The sequence below is a fragment of the Crotalus tigris genome, unplaced genomic scaffold (assembly GCF_016545835.1).
Source record: "Crotalus tigris isolate CLP2741 ecotype Arizona unplaced genomic scaffold, ASM1654583v1 scf7180000018103.2265978, whole genome shotgun sequence".
Lineage (NCBI taxonomy): Eukaryota > Metazoa > Chordata > Lepidosauria > Squamata > Viperidae > Crotalus > Crotalus tigris.
In genome coordinates, this window is record NW_024096824.1 from 373,595 (window position 1) to 387,217 (window position 13,623).

The 13,623-nt window shown below is 42.5% G+C and overlaps 1 protein-coding gene across 10 annotated transcripts in view; it reads right to left on the bottom strand.

Moving 5' to 3' along the window:
* Positions 1-13,623, bottom strand: part of PRLR (prolactin receptor) — a 156,651-nt gene that overhangs the window by 125,495 nt on the left and 17,533 nt on the right. The window lies entirely within an intron of this gene.

Genomic DNA, 13,623 nt, shown 5'->3' on the forward strand with positions numbered 1-13,623 from the left:
TCATAAATAAATCCTAATAAGTTCACTAGGGATCCTCCTATACAGAATTTGTAGCCTAAAGACTTTAATAGAAAAGAAAGTCAGTCTTCTCCAGCTCAACTGTTGAATGTCAGCATTTGAAATAATTAAATCAAAGAGATGTTGCAAGGATTTTGCATCACATTATAGAAGCAGTTTAGCCCTAAACATGAAAAGATATAAAATCTCTCTTGATTACTAATGTTCTTACACATTACTAGAAACAATAACGTATTTTTTTAAAAATTATCCTAACATCAATCTCCTCCAACACCTCTTCCTGAGTTAGCCTGGGTTCTTGATAATTAATTTTATTATATCTCAAATACACTGTTTTAGTTGTAACATTACTGAAAATCAAATTAAAAGCAATGCTCACAGCCCTCGTTCTTTTCAAACACAAAAAAATTTGAAGACAACCTAGTTGTTCTGTCTTTTGTCCCAAGAAGCCTGCTAGACTTTTTTGATATTTCCCTGCATAAAGCGTACATTTGAAATATTTATACCCAAAGGATCAAGCATTTGTTTTTCGTACTTTACATTGACTTCCTTCTCTATCTAGATAAGAATAAAAAGGAAAGATCTACTTCTCTAGGAATATGAGCATATAGGTGAGATAGAATGCATAATCCCTATTATCCATTCATTAAATAGATTAAACTGAAAATATTCATGCATATACTGTATGTATACATGCATATACTGTATGTACAACATATGATGTACAACTACAAGGTTCGTCACATCTCATCTGGATTCTGCACTTCCTCAAGGGAGGAACAAATCAGTTTTGAAAATCATGCTTTAGGGGAATTATATATGATTTGTCCACTTCTTTTAATTTGAAAAGCAAGGAAAAATTAGATGAAACAAAATGCTGATACACAAAAAAGCAGTAGAAAATGAAACCAAATAGGGATCAGCTGACTTTTCAATCCTCCAGATGTTAGGGTGGAATCTCACCTCATGCCCAGTAAAAAATGCAACTTTTTTAATGAGCTCTTGGTATTCCCATGAAGGGCATTTGATTTCAGCAGGAGATCTCAGCTTTTTCGTTTTATCCTTTCCCCAAATGGATCAAATTTAGATACCAGAACATGCTTATTCTGTTTTCTTTTTTCTCTTTATTTCCTTGCTTTTATTGATATCGCTGACAGATGATATACACTGTCTTCTTCTCACTGTGTAACTTGTCATGAGATATCAATTTTATTTATTTATTTATTTAATGTAGCCTCCAAACTCACTGACAATGACTGTGGGAGGCTTACAGAAATAAAATCTCAATACATACCCAATAAGCTCCTCCCCCCAGTACCAACAATCAAACCAACCACTTGATGGGTTCCATATTATCCTGTGGTCTCCAGGCCTATTGGAAAAACCATATCTTCAGTGCCAAAACAGTGTCAAAGTGGGAGCCCATCTTATTTCCATAGGGATGATTTTCCACAGAGAGGAGGCCACTACAGAAAAGGCTCTTCTTTGGTCCCACCAGATGGATTTAAGAAATAGGACCCATAATGTACCTGCCTCCTTCCTCTGGTGGGGAAAAGACAGTCCTTCAAAACGTAGGCCATAAGAGTATTTGGAGAATTTAGTGATTTATTTAAAGCATTAACTCATAATTTATAACACTGGGTGGCACAGAATTATACTGTAAGTATTTTTGATGTTAGTGATAGGCAATCTATTCAGGTTATGTCATAAATGGACATGCTGTACAATGCTCAATGTTTTTGGTTCTTAAAAATTTTACCAACAAAATAGCTGAATGTATACTATATTTGTTAGATGCCCAAGAACACTGGCATTTCATGAACTCCTAAGGTTTGATAACTATTTGCTTGTACATAAATAAATACTTGAAATATCTCTATAGAATACAGACATTTGAGGAAATCAAACATAAAATAGTCCATCTGTCCAGTGATGGGGTATATGATGTGGTTTACATTTGAATAAAAAAGAAATCTTACTCTAATTTGCATTTTCTGAATACAAAATTGGAAAGCAAGTTTGCATTTTTCTGAATTCTGCAATTCTGTTTTGATATTTTTTAAAAATTGCAAACCATACTTTAGGGGAAGTATAATAGAAAAAATAACACAGGAAAAGGCATACTTTGGGGAAAGGATTTGTGAATTGTCTGTTTATATGAAAATAGATGCAAAATGCATCTTTTTGTGAAAACATTTTTAAAAATACAAACTGACGTAGAAGTGTTATGAAATAACTTGCATTTATAAAAATAAGAATATTATAGGAAGCAAACAGGATCTATTTCTAGTTTTCAAAGACTTTTCAAAAAAGCAGTCTTTAAAATACAGACTCAGGTGCCCATACACTGTCTTACAATTACCGTGTTATTTTGTTGTTAATGAAGTTGTTGTTTCTAGCTCTCATCTCAGGCAAGTGTATATTTATTCATCTAAACTTCCAGTTAATCACTCAGCAATGTTAAAAGATGACAATGACATTTAAAAGGGTAAAAAGAAACATTCAGTATTTCTGCCTAGATGGGAACAATTAAGACTATACACAATCCTCCCTTGTGTGTGTAATCAAAGGATCAACAAATGATCCAGTAAGATCCTCCTAAAGGTGCCTATAAACAAGCTAGATGTTAACAATATCAACTCAGAATGGAAGTCTGTGGTTTTTTTAGATCAGCATGAGTGCCTAATTGTTAGAAAGGTCCTTGCTCTACTAAAGCAGGATTTCTTGTTTCATATACTGTAAATACACAATGGAAAACAAATCAAAACCTTCCAATTCCCCTAATTTTTCCATATTTTTGTTTTGCTTTAAATAAATAATAAATAAACCCTTTATTATCAAAGTATAACATGTATACAGTGAAATTGGCTGAGCCTCCCTCCGTGCCCCCCCTCACCACAAAATCACGGTGACTACAACCCCCCAACTTATTTCACCCTGTAAACTAATCACACATCACGCCGGCCTCACGAGTCTGTCATGCATAAAGTTATGTCCCATTCAGAAGCCTGACAGCCCATGGATAAAAGCTGTTCTTCAGCCTATTGGTACGGCTGGCTATGTTGTATTGGGGTGTTTAAGGGTTAAATAACATTTATTTTGTCTTTATTTTTGCAAAAACAAGGTGAAAAACAATGCCATTAAAATCAGCATTTTTTGTTTATTCAGGTACACTGGGGGCGATCAAATTCAGTTTGATAGTTGCAACATGGCTTGTTTTTAGCTTAGCATGATGTGTATACACAGCAACTATACTGGTGTGTATGAATCAAATAAATATATCTTGTTTAACAATCTGTGTTTAAAACAAGCCATGACTTAGTGTGGATCCAGACAAATGACTCATAGCTTCTAAGATACTTTTAAAGATGTAAAAAAACTTAAACAAAACTCTTCAAAATGGTTTTATGCTGGTGTGCTCAGAGATGGATTAAGACCAATCTAAGCAGAGTCCAACAATGGTGCTCCTCAACATTAGCAAAACTGTCACAAAAACAAATGTGTTATCTGACACTATCAAACCCAAATTTTAAACTTTAGTCACTCACTATGCCAAAGAAAATGTTTTTAACAGTGCAGATTAAAGACAAATATAACACACAAGAACAATGACAAAAAATTGATGAAAGTTGCATGTGGCAATGTTAGGAGCATGACTGCTACGGGAAAAACCTATGTGGTGCCCCTTTTCTCTTGATCCTCTAAGCACAGGCTTGTTCTGCTCACTGATTAATCCAGGGCTGAGTGTTTTCAAATAAATTATGGTCCAAGCAAATGTAGACAGGCTCAAATCTATATTGTTGTTGTCACATTGCTTTAAATAGAGTGCATCATTTTTTTAAAAAATCATTATTTTTCTGGAACTGCTGACATTCTTTTTTGCTGAAGGGGATACAAACCCAGCATAAAATAATTCACAGTTTTCTCTGGATTCACACAAGTCCAAGGCACGTTTTACTAGGCAATTTGAGTTATGGTTTTAAGCAGTGTAAAATCCAGGTCTTATTTCAGTTGGTATGTGAACTAAGGCATCACACGATATAGTTGCTCAGGCACAGTAATTATATTTTCTTCACCTGGATATAGGGTTACCGAGATAAGATAAGATAACCTTTATTGTCATTTTTTTATTGTGGGCACAACGGCACACATCAAAAATGAAACCCTTTACCTTTACAACCAAATACAAAGAACATGCACAGGGTCATACCTTTCCAAACTGCTAGATCTAAAATTAAAGTTATTGTAAAGTTTCCACCTCATTATTTTGGTTGTTTCAAATTTAGAATAAGTGGCTGAGTGCTACATCTGGCCTTCTGAAATCTGGGTCAGCTAAAATACTGGACCCAAATAAGATTCTTTTTTTTTTTTAGTGCTTTGACTGGAAAAAGAAAAATCCATGCACTCAGGACTACAAACATCTGATTTAGAGGACAAGCTCTAGCCAGCTGGGGCACATACCCTTTTAGAACACTTTGTGCTGATGCAACAAAGAATGCCAAAAACAACTACAGACCATGATAAAAAAGGTGACATTAACTACCTCCTACAGGGACACTTATTTCTCTTGGGGACAGAGACAGGGTTCTGGTAAAATAGTTCTGGACAGAGATCTCTATATGGCACAAACATCATGCAGAAGCTTTGCTTGCTTGTTTTTTTAAATAGAAGGTTGAATTCTGCATTCTGAAATGTAATACAGGAAGTCCTCAATTTACAACCGGTTGTTTAGTCACTGTTCAGAGTTATGATGGACTCCCCAGAGGTAATTACGACCCGGATTCGACATCCACTCCCCTGGTCACATGGTCACATTTTGAGTGCTTGGCAACCAGCTCAAATTTACAGTCATTTGTGACATTCCGTGGTCATGTAACTGTGATTTACAAAGTTGCTTTCAGGAATGTGGTGTTTGTACCTGATAAAAAACACCAGGCAATGAATAATGGGTTTGTTTAACGACCTTGATATTTACTTAACAACTGTGGTGTTTTCTTTTCAACTAGGTTTTTTTTTCATGTCTTGGTGTTCATAGATGTGCTCTGCTAGCTTTCTGCCTGTCTATCCTACATAGTGGCTGTTACAATCCTTAAACTGTGCATTCTGGATGATTCCTGCGTCTTCCTGAGCTACTGGATTTTTTTCATTTACTTAAGATGTTTTGGACGACTTTAGCTGCTTTGTGTATAAACTGATTGTTTGAATCTAATTAGCATAGAAGAGACATTAATATTTACATTTCACATGAAAAAATGCTAAACATCTTTTCAACAATAGTTAAGACACCAGTGAATGACTTGAAATTTGGCTGTAGAAGAAGAGGAATTCTGTAAAAACCAGGATTTTACCCTTGTTAAAAGATTTTCTGTTTATTGCAGGCCAGTCTCCAACTAAGGACATTGACCTCAAGTATCCTAAGTTGGAAACTGCATTTTTCATGCTTGAACTCGGATTCTATTGCCCAGAGCCTTGGGCTGTCTTTCGCTGGGGAGCAGAAGTGAAGAGATAATCATGCTGGTAAAATATGTGGTAAATCTCCAAGTAAAGGGATGAAAATTCTCCTCTGCAAAATTTTGTGGCAAGGAAATTGGCAACTGTGAAAGCTGATCAAAGGTGGAAAATGAAACCAGGAAAAGAAGAGATAAATAATAAGGGATCATAACATACGGAAAGAAAATAGGAGTTATTGCAGATACTGCATATGAGTTAGACGGGATCTATTGGGTCATTTAGTCCACTCCTCTTAGTGCAGGAATCTACCAAACCATCCCCATCCAGCCAATATTTAAAAATCTTTAGAGAGGGGAGAGTTTATCACCTTTCTAGGCAAGCTGTTCCACTGCTTAACAACTCTTATTGTCACAAATGTCCTCCTAATATTAAGTCAGAAAGTTCTTTCTTTAATTTCAGCTTGTTGGCCTTTTCTTCCAATTTCAGTAGAGGACAGATCCATGTCTTCTAATATGGGACAGCACTGTACTGTAAATGTTCTTATTGAGATCATTTCTCTTCTTAATTTTCTCTTTTGCAAGCTAAATATATCCAGTTCCTTTAACTATCTGACGTAAATCTTGGCTTCCTGTCCCTTAGTAGGCAAGTCTGAATCTGTTCCTATTTGTCTACATTCCCATGAAAAGTGGGCACAACATTTCAAGAGTTGTCACAGCAGAGAATAGGTCTGTTTTTTCCTTTGATCTGATATTATGCTTCTGCTACAACAGCCCAATTCTGCATCGTCGTAGAGCTGCATCATACTGCTTCATCATGTGTAGTTGGTATTCTACTAATACTGAATCCTTCATATACATTTTGCCACTAAGCTAAAATTCTACACCACTGCATATTTTCCTATCCAAATACAGTGCTTCATATGCCTCTCAAAGCTGAACAACAACCTGCTGAATGTAACCCAATATTCTTTGAATTGTGATTTTTGTCTTTTAAGACAACAGTCAATTCTTTTAACATATGTCCTCTGCAAATCAAGCATCATTTGCATTCCATCCTCTAGGCCCTTTTTATAAATATACTGAATGGCATTTGATATGGATTATGTGCAGGGGACTATACTAGATACATCCCTGCAGGATATTATGAAACCATTTATAGGCACATTTTTGGTAAGATTGCTTAAACAGATTCAAATACATCCAACTGCAATACTATCTAGCCCAAGTGTGTTTTATTTGACAGTAAGGATATTATAGAAGACCATGTAAAATACTTGACTAAGATCAAAGAACACTACTTCCTTAGCATTCTCTTGGTCCATTAAATTAATCACTGAGTCATAAAAACAAATAAAGTTGGCCCAACAGACTTGTTCTTGACAAACCCGAGCTGGTTCATGATAATAAATATACTTTTGTAATTGCTTGCAAGCTGCTGGACAAATTGTTCTAGCACTCTGCCTATAGATTTAAGTAACCAATCTGTAGTTCCCAGTTTCCCTCTCTTCTCCTTTTTGAATCTTTAGGATTATGTTTTTCTCCAGTTCACCATATTTCTGAACTGATTGAACTGTGGCTGGAATATAGTTTCTTGAGTATTACACTAGCAAGGCTTGACAGTCAAGTTTTCCCAATCTAATTATCATTACTTCCTTATCAATGGTGATATAACTTATGATGATGATGATGATTCATCACATGGTCAGTCAAATATTTAAACTGAATTTGGCATTATTATCCATCTAGCAAGTCCATCCCAGGGAGATGTTGTCGATGCTGTTAAAAGTATCATCCCAGGATGTAAGCTATTCCAAGAAAAGCTGCCTTAAACAATTGAGTGGTGGTGATTTTGTCAATGCCAATGGTGTTCAAATGGTGCTCCACTTATTTTGGGACTGCATCCAAGGCACCTAATACTATTGGTACTTTTTGGATTTTTTGCTTGCTTCTTTATTTATTTAGCAATAGTCATTTTACTTCTATTTGCAAATCTCTGTATTTTGTGATCTTTGTCTAATTCTTTCTCTTTTTTCTGCTGTCTCCAGCTACTGCCATGTTCACTATCCAGACTTTTTTTGTCTTTCTTACTGACAGATCAGATAGATCTGATTCTTATCTGTTTGAATTCCTGTCCTCCTCCTCCTCCTCTTCCTCCTCCCCCACCACCAACAGCAGAAAATCACAGAGCTCTTGACCTTTGAGTAAGAGGCTGTACCTGCTGCATTTCAAAAGTGAGTGGGAAACATTTAGGAAAATAAAACAAGAATAATATAATTATTCTTCCTTCATTTTACTTTTAACATATCTAAAGAGGTTCTATTTTCATCAATTTCAGCTGACTTGGTACTTTCACTTTCCTGACTGGGGCACAGATAGTATCCGGCCCTCTGCCTGTGCTTTTCCTCTGGAATCCAATCCTCTCTTTATCTCCCGAAGATGGAACTCGCATCTCTTTTTCACATGTCCCCACCTCCTACCCCATCTATCCATCCTGATAGTCTCCAGTGGCATAATCATACTTTCTGTTGAGTCCGTGGCGGGAAAATAGACACGAGAAGCAGCTGGAGTTCTCAGTTTCTTTTATTCAGCGTTCAGCTTACAGGAAGATGGCTTCAGCTTCGCCCAAACGCCTCGCAGCCTCTTATATAGGCAACTCCCGGGTAAATGGGTTACTTTTCCCGCGCCAGCACCCGCGCATGCGCACGGCGCTGGCGACAGCCTGTCTGGTCCCGGGCAGCTTTGCACCTGCCCGGGACTGCCTGCAAACGCCCGAGCCGTTTGCAAGGCTCGGGACATAACACCCCTTTCCCCCGGGCTAAAACTACTACCAACATACAACATTTATTTTATACGACAATTTGCTCCCCAGTGCTCCCACTGTTTACTGGCTTTTGCCTTGCCAGCAATGTTATGTAATCTTCTAGGTACTTAGGAGATTTCTTTGCTCTCTGTGACCTTCTTAGCTCTGGGTTACTGGCATAAGTTCCCTGACTGGAGGGAGGCGTGAGCCTGTTCTCTCTATTGTGCCCTGGTGTCTTCCAAGGACTGTGCCCCGATGCCTGGCCTGCTTGCTTGCCCACCGGGCTCGTCAGGCCAGGGCTTCTGTTGCTTTGTGACCTGGTTGTCCTACCTAGCTGTAGACCCTCAGGCCCCTTGAAGTGATAGCCACTGCTGGGCGTCTCTGTAGAACCTCCTAGGTCAGTCCAAGACCTGTCAGGAGGCTGTCCATTCCCTGAACCCCATTCTGTGCTCGGGCTCGTGTGGGTTTCTGTACTTTCCCAAAACTCAGGTGTTCCCTGATTTGTGCTAGGGGTGTTGTAGTCGGGACTTGGTTCCTCGACTAGCTCTGTGTATGTTTGACCCCCTGTAGGATTTGGGGTAAGGTCAGGCCAACCTTGGGAATTGTGTGCCAGCTCTCTTGCAGGGAATGATTTGTTGGGATGCCCCCGGGTATCCTCCGTTGCTGGAGTGCTGTGTGATGTGTGTGGAAAGTGAGTATGCCCCCGGGGTGACTCCCTGGCTGGAGTAGGCGTGAGTGCCTGTTGTGTGGGTAAGCTCCATGACTTTCTTTTCGGAGCAATTGCGGAACCCTGGGATGGGCCGTTTGTGGCTCCCTCAGTGGAGATGGGCAGTAGCTCTTGCCCTTCCCTTTGCTCCAAAGGGTCCCCCTCCCCCCCTGGAAAAGACCCAGGAGTCTCAGCAGAAAAGTCTCGCCTAGAGCGAAGTTGGTCGATGTGCCGATGCAGGACACGACCGTTGTCCAGGGCAACCTCGTAGGAGAGAGGACCTGTGATCCTGGACACAGAAGCGGGGACCCATGTATGACCAGGCCCGTAATTGCGAGCCCAAACCGGGGCACCCACAAGTAGTTGTCTAGGTGCCCTAGGATGTGAGGTAGATGAAGGCAGTCTGTCCGGATGCAACCGGTCAAGTCTAGTAGTAAGTTGGCGCCCCCAACGAAGTTCAGCTGGACTTCTCCCTGTAGAAGTGGACGGTGTGGTGCGATAAGAAAGGAGAAAGTCAGCCAACCTGTGATGCCAGTCCCCGTAGGTGAGTCTCTTCAAGGCGTCCTTTGCGATGCGCACCATGCGTTCAGCCATACCGTTGGTGGACGGGTGAAAAGGCGCAGACGTGGCATGACGAATCAGGTTTGCCTGTAAGAAAGCTTGGAATTCGGAGGAGGTGAATTGAGGGCCGTTGTCGGACACAATGACATCTGGCAGCCCGTGTGCAGCAAAAATCCCCCTCAGTACCTGAATAGTCTTTGCAGTGGTGGTGGATGAGACAGGCACAACCTCAAGCCATTTTGAATGGCTGTCAACAAGGACCAAGAAGAACTGGCCCTGAAAGGGCCCAGCGTAGTCAATGTGCACCCTAGACCATGGGGACTGTGTTTCCTCCCATCTATGCACAGGAGCTTGGGGCATCTCTGGGCGAGATCGTTGGCACAGGTGGCATGCGTGTACCTTAGCCTCAATACCTTTATCTAAACCAGGCCACCACAAGTGGCTTCGTGCAAGAGCCTTCATACGAACAATGCCAGGATGACCCTCGTGGAGGGATTCTAAGACCCTAGTCCTCATTGAGGTGGGAATGACAACTCTGTTTCCCCAAAGCAGACAACCCTGAGAAAGGGACAGTTCGTTCCTTTTGGACCAGAAACTCTGAAACTCAGGACTAGGGCAGTGCTCAGGCCACCCGGACAGGACCCAGGAGCGGACACGTGAAAGTGTGTGATCTGTACCTGTTTCAGCGGTAACATCCCTGGCACTAAGAGGGAGCTCGGGCAAGGCTTGGATTGATAGAATGTTGACAGCTGGCGCGGGGTCAGCTTCTACTACTGGCAGAGGCAACCTACTGAGGCCATCAGCATGGCCCATTTCTTTCCCAGGCTTGTGGAGTAATGAAAAATCATATGCAGACAAAAAAATAGACCACCTAAGCATTCTAGGGGAAATGATGTGGGGAGTCTGCTTACGTGTGGTAAACAGTCCCAGCAGAGGCTTATGGTCAGTGAAGACCGTGAAATGCCTGCCATATAGAAAATCGTGGAATTTTTTAATTCCAGCAACAACAGCCAGAGCCTCCCTGTCTATCTGAGCGTAGTTGCGCTCGGCAGAAGACAGTGTTCTGGAGTAGTATGCAATAGGAACCTGAGTTCCATCAGACCTGAGGTGACTCAGGACAGCTCCAACCCCGTAGGGGGACGCATCACAAGCGATGCACACAGGAAGAGACTCGTTGAAATGTGCAAGAACACTGTTAGAAGTGAGCAAGGCCTTGACTTCTTTAAAGCAAGCCTCATGTGCTTGTGACCACAGCCACACAGCTTGTTTGTCTAGTAGCCTGTGAAGAGGCTCAGCTACACTAGCTTTATGTGGAAGAAAAGAATTGTAGAAATTCAGGAGGCCTAAGAAGGCCTGAAGTTCGGCCTTAGACTTTGGCCTGGGTGCTTCTAAAATAGCAGTTAGTTTGGATTCAGCAGGATGAATCCCAGCAGCATCGATTTTGAATCCCAGAAATTCAGTAGAAGGCACCCCAATCTTGCATTTGTCTTTTCTGAGCTTGAGGCCTGATTTCCTGAATCTTAACAGGACAGCCCTAAGCCTTTCAGCTAGAATGTGTGTGGAGTCTCCTGCAATCAAGACATCGTCAAAGTAGGGGCAGACCCCTGGTATACCTCGTAGTGTGTTTTCCATTACGCTTTGGAAAATCCCAGGAGCGACATTCACTCCAAACTGTAGCCTTTTTACCTTAAAGGCTCCCCTGTGGGTCACAATGGTCTGAGCTATAGCAGCATCATCATCAACAGGCAGCTGTTGATATGCTTGAGCTAGGTCAAGCTTTGCAAAAACACGCCCCCCCTTGAGAGAGGCCAGGATGTGACTGACCACAGGAACAGGATAGGCATGTTGCTGCAATGCCTTATTGAGTGTGCATTTGTAATCAGCACAAATGCGAATGTCCCCATTTGCCTTTAGAGGCGTGACAATGGGGGTCTCCCACGGGCTGGAATCAACAGGTTCTAGGATTCCCTGTTGGATTAGTTTGTCTAATTCAGTGTCAATCTTACTTTTTAAAGCAAAAGGGACCCTTCTTGCTTTAATCCTAATGGGAGTGACAGTGGGGTCTAGCTTTAAGGACACAGGAGGTCCTTTGAATGTGCCCAGCTGGGGGCTGAAAACATCTGCAAATTCTTTGCAGACTTCCTGTAGGTCGAGTGTTTGTAAGCTGTTGAATCCTGTGACGTGTATCCCCAGGGCCTCAAACCAATCGAGTCCTATGAAACTCGTTTGTTCACCCCCTACTACTAATAAGTCTAGTGGACCTTCAAAACTCTTGTATTGCACGTTAAGGGTGGCCTCCCCCTTAACACACACTCTTGAGTTCTGAAAATCTGTTAATACAATATCAGAAGGCCTTAACTTGGCCTTAGTCCCACTACTGGAACAAATCTTCCTAAATGTATGCAATGAAATGATGGAAAGGGCAGACCCTGTGTCTAGTTCCATAGATAATGGAACCCCTTGTAGCTTCACGTTGAGTGACAGCTTTTTCTTCATGGGCTTGTGTGTGCCTGTCCTACAGATGCTTCTTCGCGAAGCGCAAAAACCTACCCTATTCTGGCTGGGGAGTCTGGTACCCTTCAGGCGTTCTTCTTGGGGTTGTGCCTTTCGTCGGCCCAGACACACAGCTGCAATGTGCCCTAGTTTGCCGCATGCCCGGCAGGTAGCGGAGCGGAACTTGCAGTCGGTTCTCCTGTGGCGACCTCCACAGCCGATGCACTTGAGCGGAGCCGAAGAGCTTCCCTTCTGGTTTCCTTCCTTCGCGGGGTGTAGACGGTCGACTTCCTCGTCCGGATCCTCCTCGGAGTTTCGTTGGACGTCTTCCTGGTGCACGGACGCACCCTCTGCACTGCTTCTGATCGGCCGCATGTTCTTGACGGCGCCGCCTGCTGCTTCTTCTGCGGTGACTTCCCTTAAGGCGTCTTGGAAGGATAATTCTTCCTTAGCGAAAAGTCTCTGTTGTAGCTCTCGATGCCTTAACCCGCACACGAATCGGTCCCTCAGTCGTTCCTCGAGGTCCTTGAACTCGCAGGGCTTGGCGGCCTTCCGTAACGCGGCATGTATTCCTTGGCTGACTCACCGGACCGTTGATCCCTCTGTTCGAAGGTGTGGCGCCATGAGATAACGGACACCTTGGGGTGGAAGTGCTCTTTCAGCAGCTTCTTCAGGTCTGCGTAGCTTACAGACTCTACTGGGACAGGTGCTGCAAGGTTTTCTGCGATTTCGAAGGCGTCTTGGCCGCAAACGCAAAGCAGGGTGGCAGCCTTCAAGCTATCTTCCCTCACTTGGTTTGCCTTGAAGTAGTTCTCCATTCTGGATACGTAGGACTCCCACCGCTCTGGATGTGAGACGTCGAATTCCGAAAGCCTTCCGATTTTCGCCATCTTCGGATCTTCAGGAGACGGGTCTATCAGCCAGCCTACCCCCGAATGCGCACCGGATTGGCGGGCAGCTGCCGAGTCGACGCCGTTCCTCTTCCGCCGCTCAGGACTCCTTGGGTAAGCTTACACTTTTTCCTTTCCAGGTAGTGCAAGGCATCCCACCCTCGTCGCCAGTGTTGAGTCCGTGGCGGGAAAATAGACACGAGAAGCAGCTGGAGTTCTCAGTTTCTTTTATTCAGCGTTCAGCTTACAGGAAGATGGCTTCAGCCTCGCCCAAACGCCTCGCAGCCTCTTATATAGGCAACTCCCGGGTAAATGGGTTACTTTTCCCGCGCCAGCACCCGCGCATGCGCACGGCGCTGGTGACAGCCTGTCTGGTCCCGGGCAGCTTTGCACCTGCCCGGGACTGCCTGCAAACGCCCGAGCCGTTTGCAAGGCTCGGGACATAACACTTTCTTTGGAAAAATAAGCCATACCTCTTCTAAAGCTAGTTATAAATAGATTTAGAATGAATATGTTTACAGAGGCGTCCTGCCTGTATTGCTATTGCAAGAGACAACAATTATGGTGGAGTCCATTTTTCTGTGTTTTCTTGTATAAAATAGTATCTCCTCCATATTCCTATGCACAGCATGACCAAATAAGACCTTAGTTTTCTAAAAGCAAGTCGCTGCATTTTCCCCTCCCTTCCCAGTTACTTCTTAATAA